At 59.4% G+C, this 19,343-nt stretch overlaps 1 protein-coding gene across 7 annotated transcripts in view; it reads left to right on the forward strand.

Moving 5' to 3' along the window:
* The first annotated feature begins 471 nt into the window (after window positions 1-471).
* Window positions 472-19,343, forward strand: part of GTF2IRD1 (GTF2I repeat domain containing 1) — a 111,686-nt gene continuing 92,814 nt past the window's right edge. For 3 of the 7 annotated variants that reach the window (XM_089895786.1, XM_089895789.1, XM_030763694.2), the window contains exon 1: window positions 473-779. The gene's annotated coding sequence lies outside the window, so the exon portion shown is untranslated. Of the gene's footprint in view, window positions 780-19,343 lie in introns of all 7 variants that reach the window. The other 4 variants (XM_022588110.3, XM_089895788.1, XM_089895787.1 and 1 more) reach the window with 2 other exon arrangements.

The raw sequence follows: 19,343 nt of genomic DNA on the forward strand, positions 1-19,343 counted from the left end.
AAATAACCTGGGCACGGCAGGGGTGACCTGCCGCTGCACTTCCAGTTTCCCCAGCGCGTGGCGCGCCGGGCCTACGGTCGCTCCGGGCCCCGGTGTCTCCCGGGGATCCTCCCAGAGCCCGCTGAGTGACCTTGACCCTCCGGCCCGGCTCCTGCGCCCGGTCTCCCGGGGCCGAGCCGCGGCTTTCTAATCCGCAGCGGCCTGACCTGGGGAGGCAGAGGGGCGTCGCGGGCAGCCAGGGGGCTCCTGCGGGCCACCATGGCGGCGGGCGCTGCGGCGGAGCGCGCTCAGGGCGCCGGGCGCGGGGCGGGGACACGGCGCTCCCCCCGCGGTGCCCAGGCTGGGGCGCGGGGCGGGCAGGGCGGGCTAATCCCGTATGTAAATGGCAGCCAATGGAGGGTGGTGTTGCGCGGGGCTGGGATTAGGGCCGGGGCGAATGGCTGGCAATCTTACTGGGATTACAGAACAAAGAGCCTCCCTGCGCTCCCGCTCTCGGCTCCGCTCCCCGCGCCGCGCCCCGCCCTCCGCCGCAGCCCGCGCCGGGGGTGGGGGCCGCCGAGCGCCAGCCCCCCGGCCGGCCCGAGAGCCCCCGCCGGGCCCCCTCCCCGCCCAGCGCCCCGCTCTCCTCCCGCCCGCCCCCTCCGCCGCTCCGCACCTCCCTCTGCCTCTCCTTCCCCCATTCTCCTGGATTAATTAAGGAGGCAGCGGCAGGAGTCTGAGTCCTGGCCGCGGGCCGGGGCCGGGGCGCCGCTGGCAGGAGCGCTTGGGGATCCTCCAAGGTAGGAGAAACTTTTGCGGGGGGCGGGCGCCGAGGCCCTTCTCCCCTCTCCTCCCACCCCCCCCCGGGGCCCCCGCCCCTCCCCCTCAAGGTGTTACAGAATCTGGGTCCGGCTTTTGGGTGCATTGGGAGGCACGTGACTGGGATTATAATTCGGGCCGGGGGAGGGGAGGGACGGCCGCCCCCACCTGCCGGGAGGGGGTGGCAGTCGGGAGCTGTCACCCCCCGGCCCTTCCGGATGTAGGGGCGCCCGGGGCGGGCAGCGGGCGCCCGCAGGCTGCTGCAGTTGGCGAATGAGGTCAGTTATGCTGCCCAGACGGCGGGCGCCAGTGTGGGAGCGGAGGGGGCTGGGAAGGCCGCGGCCCCCGCCCCCCAATTCCCCCCACCTCCGCCTTTCTCGGGCTGGGCCGGTCTCCTGGCCGGTGCCCCCCACTTATAGGCTGAGTTCAGGCAGGACTGAACAGGATAGCCAGGCAGGACTGCCCCGGCACAGTGGTTCCTGTTGGGGTCCCTGGGGAGGGGGCTGGCCTGAGTGGTGGCAGCTGAGCTCCTCGTGGGGTGGGGGGAAGGAGACTCAGAGGATGGCAGTGGAGGTCGCAAAGCTTTCAGAGGAGCAAGTTGGGGATGCTCTGTCTGTGGGTGGTCTCTGAGTTCCCGCAGAAGGGTGGGGAGGCCCCTGGAGCAGCCATAGGGTGTGGATGGGCTTTGAGTATGATGGGCTTAGTGCCTTTCCTGGGTTCCCCAGCCCCTGCCTGTGGCCAGGGAGAGGGGTGATGCCCCGGCCTGGGCCCAGGTGAGAGGGGGACAGTGCATCTGAGAGTCCCGCCCTCCTGGCATTGCTGGAGGGGGCTCGAGCCCTGGACATCTGGTCCTGTGACCCAGGCTCCCAGGACTAGACCTGGGCTGGGAGGCTCCTGTGTCCACATCATAGCCCAAGTGAGGGAGCTCGGCATGTAGGGGTCTCTTGCCCGGCACGTGGGGAAAGCAATGGTCTTGGGTGGAGTATGGTGCTGTTGATGTGGGGCGTGGGGCAGGCCCGGACAGCTTCTAGGGGAGTGGGCATTTGCGGGGGCTTCTCTTACTGCCCACAGCAGAAGGAAGGGGTGGCCAGAAGCTGCTCTGACCCCTCTGGCCATCGTCTCCCTCGTGTGTCTGGTTGCTCGGTGGCAAGGACTGCTGCTCCCTGGTACTGACCTGGGGCCTCCGGGCTGGGGAGGTGCCTCTGAGCAGCACATTTATTTCAGCACCGTCATTCCCAAAGGGTAAGGGCATCGACATCGATTATTTATTCAGAGTGAGAGGCAGTGGTGGGGGGGAGGCTGGTGACTGCTGGCAGGGAGGGGCCGGGCACAAGGGCAGAAAGGATGGGGGTGGTCAGGTGGCCATCAGGAGTAGGGGTCCGGGAGGGTGGGGGGTACCCTCTGCCTTCTTCTGAACAGGGACCTGTGGACCAAGGGATAGGCCTGGCCCCAAGGGGACAGGATGTCGGAGCCCCCAATCTGCTTTTGGGAGGTGGGGAGCTTAAGACCACACCCCGTTCTGTACCCTGCTCCGAGGGTGACCTAGAAAGTTGTGGCTCTGACTCAAAGGGTCCCAGAGGACCCCAGCGGAGGAAGCGAGGCAGGGTTGGTTCTCGGCCGCCACTCACTGACCACTCGTTCAAAATGTGGGTGGACTTGGGGGGAAAAGGTTGCAAAACTGGGTCTGGGAAGGTAGCATTGTAGGGGCAGGCTTAACCTACTTAAGAGGACCGTTCTCTAGATGCTGGAGGAAGGGTCATTTATTTGCAGTGTGCTTCATCTGTTCGTTTAAGGCAGTCTCCCCGAGCTGGCTAGCCTTCTGACGTGGTTCCAGTTGCCTGATGCTTGGAAATAGACGGAAAGGCAGACGTAATGATAGGGGTCTCGGAGACAGCTGTTCTTACAGCCTCCCTGTCTCCAGCAGCCAGGGCGTCCCCAGTTTGGTAATGGCCCCGTTGTTGGAGACCCCGGGTGAGGATCTGAGGGTGATGTGGTGGGTGACAGCTTGGGGCTCTCATGTCCTAAGCGTGACCTTGGAACCGCAGACCGCATCTGCTGGTCTATCCTCATTCCAGGTTCTGCTTCGTGTCCTCTGGCTCTCGTCTGCCCACCCGCTGCCTCCTGGGCCCATTCTTTGAAACCTGCAATCTTACAGTTTTCCTGAATGGCCTTCGCACGTGCCGTTCCTCTCACCTCAGAGGTTCTTCCCACCTGCAGGGGCAGGGCTTCCTTAAATGGCCCCACTTGGTGAGGATGGGGGATAAGAGCTGTAGGATTTGCCTTTTTCCTCTCCTCTGTCAGGACTCAGCTGGCTGTCATGTCCTCCAGCCGGAAGCCTTCCCAGACCTTCCCAGGACTGGCCAAGGTGCTACCTCTGTGTCCCCATGACATTCTGTCCTTGCCCTGTCCCAACATTGATCTTAATCAAGAGTTACACGTCCCGATTGTACTAGGGACAGGGCGGGGACTGAGGCTTGCTTTTGGTTCCGTGGTGCCCCAGGGCTGGTCCCCAAATACTTGTTGAGTGAATGAATGAATGAAGTCCTGCCCCAGGGTCCGAATTGCTAAGCACGCTTTCTCGCGTTGTTCCTGAATTCCCGTCTCTGGGGCAGGTTCCCACAATGGTTGGAATCCCAGGGTCTTTTCCTGAGCTTCCTGCCCCACATCCTCTGGGAGACTCCTCACCCCATCACCCCAGCCTGTGTCTCCCCCAAACCTGAGTCTGGGGCTTTGCTCCCTGAGCGTCATCCATCCAGCATCTCTTGATCCTCTGACTCTCAGCCACTTGCGGACATCTCCCTCTTTGATGCCCTGCAGCCAGGACAGAGCCAGGTTCCTTGGGACAGACCAGGAGGGTGTGCCAGCTCCATGGGTTCTGTGGAGGCCTCAGGGGGCACTGGGAACAGAACTTGCAGGGTTAATTCACAAGTCCCGGAGAGCAGAGCGAGACCCAGGACCGAGGGCTCGGGATCCCCCGGGAGGACGTGGGGCCTATGAGATGTGACCCCTTGTGGTGACTGGAAGGGAATTCCCGGCAGGAATTCACAAGCAGGGGCAGGTGGGGAGGATTGTTTTATATGGGAGGAGTGAAGGAGACAAACCTGGTCCGAAGACAGTGGCATGTCACCCCTTTGGTGACAGGGTGACAGTGGAGACTTCTGGGTGTAAATGTTGGGGTGTCCAGGTGAGTCCCAAGGGGAGCCAGCCTCGCTGGGCGCCCGGGTTCCTCATTTGCAGGATGTCTGGCTGGGACTGTCTCACTGGGGTTGATATTTCGTCAGTTCAGACTTCGTGCTATGGGTTATGTCTGATGACACAAAGAGGCTCAGAGCGCTGGGGGAGGATGGCGCATGGGGCACAGCCCTCCTGCACTTCGGGGTGAGGCTTTGCTTTGACCAGGCACGGGCTTGGCGTGAGTGGCGGGGGTGTGCCCGGCAGGGAGCAGAGCTCTCGCTCCGAACTCCCTCCTGGTCCTGAGCTGGGCCTGGCTGACCCACAGCTATTTGTGTGCCCACCTGTCTCCCTCCTTCAGGACCACCTGCTCCGGGCTGCCAGATTTAGCCAGTTAAAAGAGGGACACCCAGTTACATTTGGATTTCGGATAAGCAACAGACAATGCAGTATTGGGGCTCTCAATGACACTAAAAATTTACTTCCTGTTTACCTGAAGTTCAGACTGAACTGGGGGTCTTGTGTTTTTTCTGGCAACCTTTCAGCTGCGGCCTCTGGGCAGTGAGACTGTTGGGGGCTAGGGAGGGACTCAGGGTGTGGCTGGGGCCTGGAGTTGGGGTCAGGACTCAACCTGAGGGTCGGGGGATGGTCTAGAGCGAGTCTGAATCAGGCAGCGGCGATTCTGATTTCCTCGGTTGGGCTTTCTCCTGTCTGGGGTCCAAGCGTCCAGATCTCCTGTTAGGCCTGGGCAGCGTGGGGCCTCAGGGATCCCCAGGCTGGGAGGCCCTGGTGTTCAGAGTCTTCTGTGCCACTGCGGTCCATACAGTGTATGAAGAAGTGTTGGGAGGAGCAGGGAGGTTGCCGGGGTCGCCCTGTCTGACACCGACTTAGGATTTGCAGAGCCAGGCCTGAGCCCCGGGAGGCTGTTTCTCTGGTGCTCCCCCCTCCAAGGCTGGAGATTGCGCCTCTGGGGCCCCTGGTAGGGGAGGGTCCTTGGTGGGCTGGTCACAGATTTGAGGGGCTGTCCCTTTAAAGGGATGCCAGGTGAGTACAGCACGCTGGTTGCTGGGAATTACCTCCCCGCCGCCATGCCACCATCCGAGGCAGAAGCCCCAGCCCCTGTGTTGCACTGCGGCCCCTGGAATGTCACGGGAGGGCCCAAGGCCAGGGAGTGACCCATGTCCCCTCCCCCCAGCGGGCTGTGTGTTTGTGTGTGAAGTGGCGATGATGCCCCCGCTCTGCCTGAGCCCGATGGTGGTGCTGTGGTTTTGGGGGGTTCAGTGTTGCATGGTGGAGGCTCCACAGAGGGGTAGGTGGGTCACACCGCTGCAGGTCTGGAGTGGAGACGGGGTGGGAAGCCAGAGGCGAGAGGTCCCAGCTTGAGGGCTTAGGGTCCTGGGCAGCTCCTAGGTGCCCGGCCTGGCTGTGTGGTTGGGGAAGGAGGGACAGCTGAGGCCATGTCCCTTCCTGGCCTGTAGCTGGAGGAGACTCTTCAGGCTGCTTCTCTCCTGGAGGCTTGGGCAGGGCCAGGCCTGTTTGCTGGTGGGGTCTAGTGGGGTCTCAAGGTACGTTTTCTGGCTACTGGCAGAATTGCCCTATGGGGGGGTCTGTATCTGTCCATCCATCCGTCGGTCACTCCACAAGCTAGTGAGAAACTTGCAGAGGCACGAGGTCTGCAGGGTCTCAGGTCCTGGCATCCAGCCTCAGGCCGGCACGTAGGAAGGGGCTCACCCCACGTGTTATCATGTATATTGTCGAGAGATGAGGAATATCTGGTGAAATGCCCAGGGCTTAAGTGTGCCGTCCAAGGAACTCGACCAATGCATGCATTCACATAGCCCAGCCCCTGTCAAGACGTAGAACATTCCATCCCCCCCAAAGGTTCTTTCAAGCCGGTATGCAACCAGCCCCCTCCCTTCCCCCAGCCCCTGGCAACCCCTGATCTGGTTTCTGTCTCTATGGCTTCGCATCCTCTAGAGCGCCATATAAATGCAATCACGCAGTATGCAGCCTGCGTCTAGCTTCTTCCGTTCCACCTAATGCATTGTCGGGGCATCGGGAGCTGGTCCTTTTGGTGGCTCAGTAGTACTCCACGGCACGGCTATACCACAGAGCTCTGCCACTCTTCTCGTGGAGGAGAGCTGAGCTCCGGCTTGGGGCCGCCCAGAGGAGGGGGTATCTTTTCCTCATGTTCACAAAGACACCCCCTCCCCACCCGCTTTGAGAGCTGACCCTGAGCCAGGATCGCTGCACACTTCTGTCCGCAGAGCTGGAATTTCATCCTCCGTTTCTGGTGACTTGCACAAACGGGGAGCTCCCGATGAAATTACACCTGCCTGCAGCCGCCCTCAGGGCTGCAGTCTTCCACCCGCCCAATGACCAGGTGGCTTCCTGGACAATTGATGCTCTGGGGGCAGAGGGTGAACCTGAAGGGAGGGAAGCTCTCTGTGCCCGGTGGTGTCTTGCCCGTCTCTGTGTGCCCCGCTCCCCCAGGAGTCTGGGGGTCTCTGGCAGTGAGTCCCTGGTCTCCACTTCTGCAGCTCTGTAGTTTGGGATACAAATTCTGTGTTTTCCTGAAACAAGCGGATATGGAAGGAGGGCAGGCAGGAGCCTGATTTAGGGTCAGACAGAATGGGACTGTGTGACCTCGGGTGGGTGACACCACGTCTCTGTGCTTTGGCCTGGTCATCTGTGAACAGAACAGAGCATCTGGTTTCCAGGGCCAGCGTGAGCCTCAGCAGGGGTCACACAAGCCGCTGGGCTTCCGCAGAGCCCCGGAGGGCACGGGACCCCGCGGGGGAAGGAGGTGGGGACATGCGGGCTTCCAGCACCCCGTGTCCCCCTCTGAGTTGGAGTAGGGCCACTTCTATCCAAGTTACCTGTTAGGGCTCTGGATAAAACGTTGGTTGACACACATCTGAGATCCACAGATGCGCTGAATGTCCGTGTGGACGGCAGCACTGAGATTTCGGTTGGTCACAAGCTCTGGTCAGGCCGATTCCAGCTCTGCTGCCTGCCTGCTGTGCGTGGCTTGGATGACTGCCAGTCTGCTGAGCCTCAGTTTCACCGTCTAGAAAATGGAGGCAGCGCTGCCTGTGGGCTCATGAATGGCGGTCCCTGAGTGAAGGGGGGCCCCCCCCAGGGGTCGTGGCTTCCTAAGGAAAGGGAGCACCGTGGGTGACAGCAGCATGGCCTATGGGTGTCTTGAGAGATTTGGGGGGTTTTAACTGTTTCTTGTGAGGAAGTCATTGATGAGCCAGCTGCCCCCCCCACCCCACCATTGTCCCCTCCCCCATGTCCTCAAAAGCTGGACCCCTGAATCCCACCCTTGGGCTGTACTCGGTGGAGGGACCATGGCAGGCTAGCCCTGTGCAGAAGGGCCCTCGGGTGCCCCTGGGTGGCTCCCTGGAGCAGGCAGGACTCCTGCCTGCCCACCCACCCAGCCAGCTCCAAGGTGGTCCTGGCGGGCTCCAAGGGGGTCTTGTGACTGGGCCCATCTGGTGTCTCATGTTTATCCAGGAGCTGGTTTTTCAGGTGTGGTGGCTTTCAGCAGAGAGGCCCAGCTTGGGAAAGGTAGGGCCTCTGGGAAGGAGCTAGGTGCCCCTGTTCTCCATGTGTACCCTGGCTGGGGGGTGCAGCCCTCTGGGTGGATAGGCTAACCACATCCTCCCTCTGATCCTGGTCCATTGCCCACCCGCCCGCCCGGAGCCAGCCACTGCCTCAGATGCTCTGTTCTCTGCACATCCAGGGCAGGGAGATGCTCCTGGACGCCCTGGGTGGGAGGCCAGTGCCCCTCCTTGGGGGCAGGCTCCTTTGGCTTCCTTAGAGCTTCCCCACTTCCCAGCAGGGTGCCGTTTAACCATCAGAGCCTTTGAAACCAGACAGGCAAGGGTTGGAGCCCCAGTTCTACCCCTCACCTGCTGTGTGACTTCAGACGAGTGACTTTACCTCTCTGAGCCTCACCTGAACAAATGAGTGTGGTTATCCCTGCGTGACAGGGTTCTTGGGAGGATCCGCGTGTTCAGTTGGGAGAAGCTGGTCCCCATCCCAGTGAAGAGTGTTTTCTCAACTTGTCACACGATGATCCCAGAGGCTGGCCCTTGGAGAGCTCCAGGCCTGCCCAGAGAGGACCTGGCCGCCATCATTCCCTGCTCTGCCCTTGCCTACTCTGCGCGTGGCGCGTGGGCTGTGCTGAGTCTCTGTTTCTGTAAGCTGGGAAAACCCCAGGGGTAGAAGTGCTTAGTCCCCTTGGCGTGTCCACCTCTCAGACCCTTGGGGTGGCTGATCAGGTGTCCCGATGCCAAGCCCTACCTTGGTGCTGGGCTACCCAGGGGTATGGGCCCCACCGTACTCTCCAGTGGGCCTGGGGGCAGCCTGCAGGAGGTGACTGGAGGACGGGTGGGATTCAGGAGTAGTCTGGGGTGGGCATTCTGGGGTGGGGCGAGGTGGGGGCAGCAGTGTAGGAAAGGGTCCAGAGATGGGAAATGACACTCCAGAAGGTCTTCCGCGGGGACCAACTTGGGGCGGGGCGGGGGAGACGCTTGTGTTGGGTCCAGGTGAAGACCTTCATCTGATTGCCTCACTCCCAGCCAGGCCCTGCCTGTTCCTATGAAAGCCATGATGAGCTTCATCAGTTTTCAGAACATGCTGCGTTCCCGTCTTGCTTCACAATGCGCTATTGCTTCTCCTTTAAACACGCTTTACCGCTCCCCATCCATTTCACTGGGCTAATTCTTGCAGGTCCCAGCTTGGATGTCACTTCCCTCCGGAAGCCTTCTCTGATGTCCCCTCCCGGGTCTGTGTTAGGTGCCCCTCCTCTGTGTTCCTACAGCTCAGCGCCCCTCGCCTGCTGTGTTCCAACTGGCCTTGTACTTGTCTGTCTCCCTCCAATGGGTCAGGGCCGTGCTGCCCTGTCCCTCTGTATCCCTGCCCCCAGCTCGCTGCCTGACACAGTGAGCGTCCTGTACCAACTTGTTAAGTGAATTAGAAGCAAGCTGGGTGCCGGGACATTTGGGGCAGGGCCTTGGAAGGTCAAGGGGCTTTTCCACCCTTCCATCCCAGCTCTCACAGGCTCACCCCCTCGTCCCCAGTTGCTGCCTCTGCTGGCCTGGCTGTGCCTCTCAGAGACATCCGGGGGGTAATGGCAATGGTGGTGGGGGGCACTGTGTGCAGAGTAGTTTGGGGGGTTCCCCCTCCGTGAAGGGCAGCTGGCGCGTGTGGAGAGAGCACAAGTGTGAAGCCTCAGAACAGTTAATCCCCTGGATTATTTAGACACACGCTTTTGTGCGTGCACGTGCGTGTGCACACATCTGTGTGGTGATCCAGAGGCCGCTGGCAGCGACCGTGCCCAGGAACTTGACGTTTAGCTGAGTCCTGACCACCAGCCTCAGACACATGCCGCCCAGTGTGCGGAGCCCCCTCTAGTCCCAGCGGGTGGCACAGGGACGAGACCACCAGTTAGGAGCGTGTTTGGCTCCAGGTAATAGAAAGCCCAAGTACAGAGGCGTAAACAAAGAGGGGTTTATGTATCCCCCCCAAGAAGAAGCCTGTGGGTAGGTCCTCAGAGCCTCGGGTTGGGGCTCAGTGGTGCCTTTAGGGACTTTGTTCTCTTCCTCTAGCATGTTGGATTTTTTTTTTTTTTGAAAATTATTTCCTTTAAAATGCACACTTCAGGACTTCCCTGGTGGTCCAGTGGTTAAGACTCCGTGCTTCCACTACAGGGGGCCCGGGTTCGATCCCTGGTCAGGGAACTAAGATCCCATGTGCTGCACGGTGCGGTCGAAAAAAAAAAAAAAGTAAAATGTACACTGCAGTGTGTTTTCATATATTCAAAAAGTTGTGCAGTGTTCGCCATGGTCTAATTTCAGAGCATTTCATCGCTCCAAAAAGAAGTCCTGACCCATTAAGTAGATACACACACACTCGTCCCCTGGCAACCAGTCGGGGTCTGTCTTTCAGGATGTGACTTCTGTCCAGGGCTGGGGCCCAGAGCTTCTGTGGGAGCCCCCGTGCCACCTTCCTCAGGCACCCTTCTCCCTCCCCTACTCCTGAGCCTCCTGGATGGGGTGTGCCACAACCCTTAGAGCTGGAGGGGACCTCTTTTCCTTTTCAGATGGAGAAGCCGAGGCCCAGGGCTGGGAAGACACGTGGCTAAGGTCCCAGAGTTACAAGAATCAGGATCCAAAACCACATCTCGTGACTCTTGGTCCAGGGCTCCCTGTCCTCCGGCAGGTGCCCCGGAGCCTCCCCGGGCTTCCTCTTCAGGAGGCTGGGTGGACGCATTGAGGCAGAACAGCTGGCGGGAGGTCTGGGGGCAGACCGTGGTGAGGGGGGTGGTGGTAGGGGAGTGAGGGTGATCAGGGTATGGGAAACACCCCAGATGAGGAGAGAGGAGAGTCCGCAGCGGGACCTGGTGGCTGTAGATTCTGCTCGGAGGCAGGAGGCAGGAGGCTGCTGAGCAGTTGATGCAATGGAGTGTAGGCTGATGGCCCCCGGGACCAAGCAGGAGAGAGGGGCACTGATTTCTGCCCCCGGGAGCTCCTGGTGTCACCTCGGGGAAACCTCAAGCCTCATTATGTGTCCAGGGTAAATCCCAGCGGACACCATCCTTGGGATCTGTAGAATGGGGCTGACGAACTGGAAGGACTGCCTAAAAGAGAGACCCCTGGAGCCCGGGGGCAGGGGTGGGCAGGTGGAGTATCGTGGGTAGTGACGCTCCTGGTACGGGTGGACCCAGTCTTGGTGATGCAGGTGCTACATTTATCTGGTGAGATGTTGAGTCACTGCCTGTGTGGGCTGCGTCCGTCCTCATGGCGCTGCTGAGAGCTCTCGAGGCTTCCGTGAGCACTTGGGGTGGTGGGCAGGTGGGCGTGGCACAGAGCTGGCGCTGGCTAAGGTCCGGGTGCCCACCACTCACCTTGGGGAGCCAGTTCAGAGCTATGTCAGTCCCACCAGGAGGGTTCTCACCCTGCAGGCCTTGGAGGGCCAGGACCCTGGAGCCCAGTGGGAGGGGACATAGGGATGCCAGGGGCAGTGCCTGGGACCCCTCCCTGCCGGCCTGGCCTTCTGCAGGGGAAAAACTTTGGAAGAGGAGTGATTTTCTCATCCCAGGCTTCAGACAGGGTTTCTTTTTTGGCAGTGAAACCAGTGCCTCCTTGCTCCCATTTTCTTGGCTTGGTGTCTCTGCAGACGTGAGGGCAGACTGGGCGACCCCATGTCACGGAGGGCTGCCAGCTGCCAGCATCTCCACCGTCTCCACAACTCATCCCCACGTCCGGAAGGTCCGCGATCTTGGCACCACCCTCCGCCCTGTTTTTGGCTCAGAAAATTACATCTCCGTATCTGTAGGGTCCCTTCTGGTTGTCAGGACCCATGATGACTCCGGGAAGCCCACGTTGGGCCTCACTGCGACCCCAGAAAGGAGGCCTGGCCGCTGTCCTGAAGCCCCTCACTCTCTTGAGGGAGGCAAAAAAGACAGTTTGGAATAACGAACCAAGGGAGGACCCCCTCAGCCTTTCTGCAGATAGCCGCACGCGAGCCGCTGGGCAGTGAGCCGTGCTTGGGGGGCTGCTCAGGGGAGGTGTGTGGGCGTGGGACACATGTTTGCTTCTGGCAGGCTTTGCTTTGAAGCTGGCCCCGAAGTCTTCCTGCTGTGTGACCTTGGGCAGCTACTCAGCCTGTCTGAGCATCTGTGTCCTCGGCTGTCAGATGGGTAGAGTCATGGTCGGAGGGTTGCTGTGGGGGGGGGAGGAGGATGCACAGCCCTGGGTGGCCACACACGGTGGCTGATAAGGATGGCCGTACTGTGCGGCTTCGTGGAAAAGTGAGGTCCAGCCAGGGCCCAAGCCAAGGTGGGATTTGGATAGAAAGGCTCCGTTGGGGCCTGGCTCTCGCCTCCCACCACTGCTCTGGGAGGAAGGAAGGAGCAGGGTGCCATCGGTGTCTACGGGAGGAGGAGACTGAGGCCCAGAGAGGGGAAGCAGGTTGCTCTACGTCACACAGCCCCGGTAGGTGGCACACCATCAGTTAGACCCAGATCTCCCAAGGGCTGGCCCTGTGCACGCTCCCGAGACCATGGGCTTTTGGAAGGGGGGGCTGCCCGTCAGCAGTGATCGGGCCCTAAGGAGGGAATGGTGTGACCTTGGCTGGGTTCCTCCAGGCTCTCCGCGTCCCTGGGGTTGGGAGAGAAGGGCAGGCACGGGTCACTTTATTGGTACTTTTTTTTTTTTTTTGCGGTACGCGGGCCTCTCACTGTTGCGGCCTCTCCCGTTGAGGAGCACAGGCTCCGGACACGCAGGCCCAGCAGCCATGGCTCACGGGCCCAGTCACTCCGCGGCACGTGGGATCTTCCCGGACCGGGGCACGAACCCGTGTCCCCTGCATCGGCAGGTGGCCTCTCAACCACCGCACCACCAGGGAAGCCCGTGGGGTCACTTTATTGAATCACATCACCTGGCTGGAGCTTTAGGGGAGCCCCAGGTTGTCCCCGGTGGATCGAGGTAGCTAGGCTCCCCTCGCCCAAGTGAGGGTGGAGATGGGGGCATGAGTTTGGAGAAGGAAGTGGTGTCTGTGCACCCGCCTGAGTACACACAGGAGGGGAGGGCCAGGGAGAGGAGCGGGAATGTGGCCTGGAGCCCTGGCTCCCCCTGGCTTGTGCGGTGGAGGGCGGGTCACCTACACGCTGGGCCTCAGCTGTCCAGTGTAGGATGGATGATGATCTAGATCCTGCCCCCCTCCCAGGGTGCAGGGGCCTCAGATGTGCTGGTGTGTGAAAGCAGCTGTGGCCAGGGAGGGGTGAGTGGTGTGCACCTGTGTGTGGGAGCCTGTGAGTGTCCCACCACAAAAGAATACGTGTCATCCCCTGGGGACCTGGTCATTGATGTGAACCAACCCCCTTATCCCGCAGGGGCAGGGATTCACCATGACACCCCCAGGATGGACCGTGTGGCTCCATCTTCCCCGTCTGGTGGCGTTCCTCGTCTAGAGCACGCAGTGGGTCTGCAGGTGATACTTAACTATTCGTGAAAGGAATGAACGGGACTTGGGGCATGAGATGTGTGCGTGAGTGTGAGGACAGAGGGTGCAGGGACCTGGGGAGGCAGCAGGTGCGGTTGACAAATACCTGATGAGTGGACCTCTGAACGGAGGTGGCCTCCTCTCTCATGTGTGGGTCACCATTTATAACCTTTGGCTTCTCTTTCCCCACCTGGGAGCTCTGGGGTGGGAACTGGGTCTGAGTCACCCCAGTTCTGGGTCCGTGTCATAACAGGTGCAGTGAAAATACTGTGCAATTAGTTAGGGTCCTGTGGCATCCTTCAGGTGGATAAGGGGCTCAGGGGGGTGGATAAGGGGCTCAGGGGGGTGGACAGGCCCAGGACTAGGTGGTCCAGTGGGAGCTCTGCGCTCCCGTTGCAGGGAGCCCGGATTCAATCCCTGGTCGGAGACCTAGATTCCGCATGCATGCCGCAACTAAGAAGTTCGCCTGCTGCAAATAAAGATCCCATGTGCCGCAAGGAAGATCTTGTGTACTGCAACTAAGATCCCTGCGCAGCCAAAATAAATAAACAGATAGATAAATAAACCATTTTAAAAAATAGAATGAAATAAAGGAGTAAGAACAAAAGGGTGAGGGGGCTGGAGGGCATCCAGGTTGGGGGTGGTGCCTGTGGACAGGCCAGAAATGAGGGAGGGGTGTGAGGGTGACTCAGATGACTGCTCTGGAGTAGATCAGGGCAGGTATAGAGGCCAGATGCCGGGGAGGGGTCGTGGTGGTCCTTCCATCTGGAGCTGAGAACTTCTAGCCCAAGTTCTCCACTTACAGATGGGGAAACTGAGGCTCAGAGATGGGTGGTGCCCAGGCTCCACTTCAGGGTGTCATCGGAGTTAGAAGCTAGTTTCCTTCCGATGGGTTCCTGGGACCCTTGCTCCACACCCCTGGTGGCTCACAGGTCAGGGGGCCGGGTTGAGTAGAAGCCAGAAACAGGAGGAAGGAGGGCGGGGCTGGCTGCCAGTTGGGGTGGGGGCCCGTGAGCGAGCCCGGCGGCCCGATTAGCTCACCCACAGGTGACTAGCTTTCTTCCGCCCAGCCTTTTCCCGACAAGGCAGGGCCTGGGGCTCCTCGTCCAGGTTTCTCATCCTTCTGAGAAGGCCTGTTTACGTCTGGCAGGGGGGCTCTCGGGAGATGCACCCGCCCCAGGGGCTGGCACCACCTAGCTTCTTCCCATCGTCTCCTGACACCCAGCTGAGTGCCAGGCCTGCATTTCCCACCCAAGTCCCCCCAGCACGTAGGGGAACAGAAGGGTCCTTGTGCTGCCCGTCAGGAGTCCCGGGTGAGCTGGCCTGGAGATGGTGAGACGGGTGATGTCAGGGGGAGACAGCCACTCAGCAGGTGATGTCAGCGCGAAGCCGTCATCACCGTCATCTCGGCTGCCTCTTCAACGAGCCCGTAGGATCTTCAGGCGCGAGCCAGGCGCTTTTCACACGTTATGTCACGCGTGATCCTCTCGATGCCGGGAGCGGCGCGTTTGGTGGTGCCATTTTGCTCAGGAGGAAACACGTGAAGACTTTGGGTGCCCGATGGAAGTCACAGGCTGGTGATAGCTGGGTGGACTCCTGATCCCAGCTTTGGTTGACCCCAAAGCCCAGGCACTTGCCCCCTCCTCACGCCGAGAGGGGCAGCCAGGGCAGCAGGGGCACTCAGGCCGGCCGGGTGCAGGCGTGGTAGGGTTGGATGTGTCGGGGCAGGGCCTTGGATGCCAAGGATGGTGGAGTTTGGCTCGGCTTGGTTTCCTCTCCCTCTCTCTTCAGGCTTCTGGTTCCTTTTAGTGACTCATTCATCCACCCAGCAAGTATTATGGACTGCCCGCTGTGGTTCTGGGGGACAGCCGTGAACAAAACAAAATCCCCTCTCGACGTGGGCACGTCCTGTTGGGGCAGCTGGTGAGACCAGCACTCTCTCTGCCTCCCTGGCTGGTCTTTGGGTCCGGCCTCTGCTGACCGGCACACACCTTCCCGTCCGATGGAAAGAAGCGGCCGTGGGGTTGGCACTCTTCATTGTCCTGGATTGGCAGAGGGCTTGGCACAAGGGTTCTTGGGCCTGTGTCCTGAACTCAGAGGCTTTGGGGTCCATCTGGAAGGACCCGGGAGGCCTGGTCCCCAGGGGAGACTCTGTCTCCATCCAACCCGATTGGTTCCAGGTTTTCTCATCCTAAAGGATGAAGCCCTTCTGAGCCCTCCCCACCCCTCCGTTCTCGCCCACACCCCACGGCCTCCACCTGCTTCCACTCCTCAGCCCTCTACACCTGCTCCCTTGGGGTCACCCATTTGCCGCACCTCCCACCCCCATGTTTGTGTTCCTCTAGGCTCCTTGGCCAGCCTCCTGACCTCTGACCTCCACCCTTTTCCCCTCCCCTGACTCTCCCTTGTCCTCAGTGCCCCTGATTTCTCCCACTCTGTTCTCCCTGGCACGCTAGGCCTTTGCTGCTGCCCTGCCACATGTCTTGCTCATCTCTTCCCTTCTGCCCAGAGCTCCCAGCCAAGCCCAGCCCCTGATCACCCACGGGTTACAGGTGTCCCTCGGGATCCCAGAGTCAGCCTCTAGGCCTCCTGTCCTCCTCCCTCTGTTCCCTGCTGAGCTGGGGGCACCCTCATCCACTCTCTCAACAGAACCAGAAAGCCGGGTGTCACTCCAGGCGCCTCGCTCTCAGGACACCCGCATCCACTCAGTCACAAAGCCCTGCCCTGCCCAGTGATCACATCCCTCCTCTCCTCTGCCCCACTGCCACCATCTGCCTCAGACGTGGCCATCCCTGGCCCGGACTGTTGCAGAAGCTTGGTAGCTACCAGATCCCCATCTCCAGTACTGCCCCCTGTAGTTCACCTGCCAGGACCCCCTAAACTAACCTTGTCTTGCCCCCGCCCCAAACCTGCCGGTGGTTCCCGTCCCCTAAACGATGACCTTCCAAGGTCCTTGACCTGGCCCCAGCAACCGTGCCCACGTCTTCACCCACCACTTCCTGCCCTGCCCTGGACGTTCCAGCCACGCAGAGCCAGGCCCGTCCCCACTCAACCCAGCGCTCTGCTCAGGCTCGACCAAGACACATGGGCGGCCCTGGCTGGTGGTTGGGTTTCCTGAGCAGCCGGTAATTTGGCTTTCCTTCAAACGGTCCTGCCGTATTTGCTCAGCATTTTATTCCAAGGAGGTGGGCCCTGCGGGGGGCAGAGCAGCCATCCCCCTTGTAGGTGAGCGGTGCCTGGGTATTGCTGCCCGGGCTTTGGTCCTCCCCTGCAAACTCCTGCTCCCACGTGACATGACACACTGCAGTCAGCTTGGGTATCGCCTCCTCCAAGGAGTCTTCCCTGATTCCGCCTTCCACCATCCTGTGCTTCTTGTGTGTCACTTTTTACCTTTGACGGAAGTATAGTTTACTTAACAGTAAAATGCATAAATCTTAAGTGTCCAGCGTGATGAGTTTTAACCTACGCATATGCCCCGTGTAACCGCCACTCAAATCAAGAAGCGTCACCCTGTGTTTTAATCTCTTTCTTTCTAAGTCTGTTTTATTGTAACTGTCTTATCTCCTCCCAACCTGGGACTCTCTCTAGGGCAGGAACACCTGCTGTCTGTCCCAGTGCTCTGTGGAATGAAGCGTGATGGTTTTGGCATGTGTACGCATATGGTCATGTCCCCACATGCGTGACCATGAGTTGGGGGCGGGGTGTGGCAGAGGCTGTGCCCATGGGAACTGGTGCATTTTGAGCCTGGCTGGGGGCCCTGCTGCGAGGCCAGATGCACCCTCCTCAGCTGGGAGAGTGCCTGATCTCCGCTCCCCAGCCCAGGGCCTCCGCAAGGAGCGACGCCCCGCCCAGAGAGGCCCCTGCCGGCTGGCAGCCTGGAGATTAGTCTCCAAGGCCACGACGCCAGTTGCCATGGGCACGCGGGCCCGAGTCAGGATTGCGATTCCTCCTCATCCTGGTCACGCAGGCGGTGGCCGCCCCTGCCTGCCCGCCAGGAGCCGGGCTTTAAATAACGAAATGGAAACCTGACCCCCGGGGAGCTGTCTGCCCACCGGAGCCTGGCCTCCCCTCCCGCTGGGACAGGCCCCTGAGGCGACCCAGACACCCGCACACTGCCAACAGCACCTGCCCCGTCCCCTCTGGGGCAGAGCCTGGGTTTGAGGGTTCCCTTCGTTAGCTTAGCGCCCTGAGCACAGGCATGGCCCTAGCCTGGTCCTCGGGAGCCCGCTCTGAGAAGAGAGCTCACCTTCGTGAACCCCCATCCCCACCTGAGAGGGCTAAAGCCCCACCTTCCAGAATCCAGGGCTCAGCACGGGCCGGGCTTCCCACGGCCAGGCCGCAGCTTCTCCTCCAAGCGGAAGGCGGGGAAGGCAGAAGGCCTCCCTCGTTTCCCCAGGAAGCAGCGTGATGCACGTGTCTGCCCTTTGCCGGGGCCTGGGCTGCTTTCCTGTCCTGGGGGTGGGGCAGCACGTGGGTTGGTTCTTTAAAAAAACTTTTTTTTTTTTAAGAATGAGGTTTCTGTTATTTCTTTCCAAATTGCAAAAGTCATACTCCGCACCTCAGATCATTTACAAAACGCAGAAGAGGAGAGGAGAGAAAGTCATTCGTGGATGCCGCCCACGGAGATGAAATGTCTGGAGTCTCCATCCCAGGCTTTTCCGCGAGGTCATTAGTCTGTATGATGCTGGTTTCAGCTCCGGTGGGGCACTTAGGTTGTCTGCCATTTCCCTTTTTTGTGTGTTGGCGTGTGTATTTACGGATGTAGGACATGCTTTGGTGAAATGTTTTTGTACATAAATCTTTGTGTTTTGGATAATTTTCTCAGAATAAATTGTTAGGGAGTTCCCTGGCGTCCAGGGGTTAGGGTTTCACACTTTCACTGCCGAGTTCAATCCCTGGTCAGGGAACTAAGATCCCGCGTGCCTTGCGGCTCGGCCAAGAGAAGAAAAAAAAGGATGAATTGATTAAAGGACTGGGTCAAAGGGTGGGAACTCGGTTAAAGCTCTGGAGACGTGTCAAGACAACTTTCTTGTGTGTTGCGTAACTGGGGATCCCAAACCTGTCTCTTTAAAGCGGTTTATTGACGGGGGACAAAGCTCTTTATTACGTCAGCAGCTCGATAAGTGTTAGAAAGCAAGTCACCCAGGTAACTACCCAGATCAAGTTTGGAGCATTCCCAGCCCCCCAGAGGCCTCTATCATGCCCCCTTCCAGCAGCCAACCTACCCCACTTCCCTGCCAACATGACCACCATCCCGACCTGTAACGTCAGTCAGAGTTTGGCCTGTGTTTGAACCGCACATAAAAGGAGTTCTGCAGCGTGACCTTTCACACCTGGATTCTTTCATCGTATTGGAGATACTCGGCCATGGCATAGCGTGTAGCTGTGTTTTGTTCATACATCTGATGTCTTTTTCACCAGACCAGGCATCAGGGAGAATGCATTGGAGGCAAACACATGGGCAACGCACTGAAAGCAGGATACCATCTGGATTATTGCCCGTTTTCAAAGACGTAAAGTGTGTCTCCCTAAAGGCCCTACTCTGGTGAATAAGAAAGACTCTGCAACCAGCACAGCACTTAAGCTCATGGGAGGGCACGCCGTGTTATGGGATGAACTTGCACAGAGTGTGCAGGCATCTGGGGTACAGTCCGTCCCCTCTGGGCCTTGGTTTCCCCAGAAGCACGTGGAGGTGGTCGGATGGGGGTCCATCCAGCTCTGAGTGCTATGACATTGTATACTTAAAAGCACTAAGAGTTTCTTCTCTAAAGCGGGCGAAATTTGGTCTCGCCATCCTGTTTACCAACTTGCCTCACTTTCTACATAAAGTAAGTGTGAGCTGACTTCGACCTCTGCCCACGTTACCCCGAGGCCAGGTGACTTGACGGAAGGATCTTTGCAGGTGGTGCCCGTCTCTCCTCTAAAAACTTGCACAGACCCTCTCTAAGAGGCCTTGATAAGTGGGCAACTTCCACTTGAAAACCCTCAGGGACGGGGAACCCCGGGGCCCACGAGGCTCCTGGTCTTCCGTTTGGAGACAGCCCTCCCGGTGGGGTAGCTTTTCCTGTGTTGAGTCAAAGCCTGTATCCCTGTAACCTCTACCAGTGTGACATGAATGCACATGGACTAGTGTGGGGCTTCAGGAGCCAGTCACGAATCAAAGTTTGGGGAGATGATGGGCATCACCAGGCCTGGCATCATGGGTCCCCTTGATAGCGCTCGGTAAATGGTAGGAGCTACTGTTAGTGTTCTTATTACTTTTTAAAAAATATAATTCCTTATTTTTTATTAATTAATTAATTAATTTTTGCTGTGTTGGGTCTTCGTTTCTGTGCGAGGGCTTTCTCTAGTTGTGGCAA

The sequence above is a fragment of the Delphinapterus leucas genome, chromosome 15, assembly GCF_059928025.1.
Source record: "Delphinapterus leucas isolate spDelLeu-1000000601 "Yukka" chromosome 15, BTC_Dleu_Yukka2, whole genome shotgun sequence".
Taxonomy (NCBI): Eukaryota; Metazoa; Chordata; class Mammalia; order Artiodactyla; family Monodontidae; genus Delphinapterus; species Delphinapterus leucas.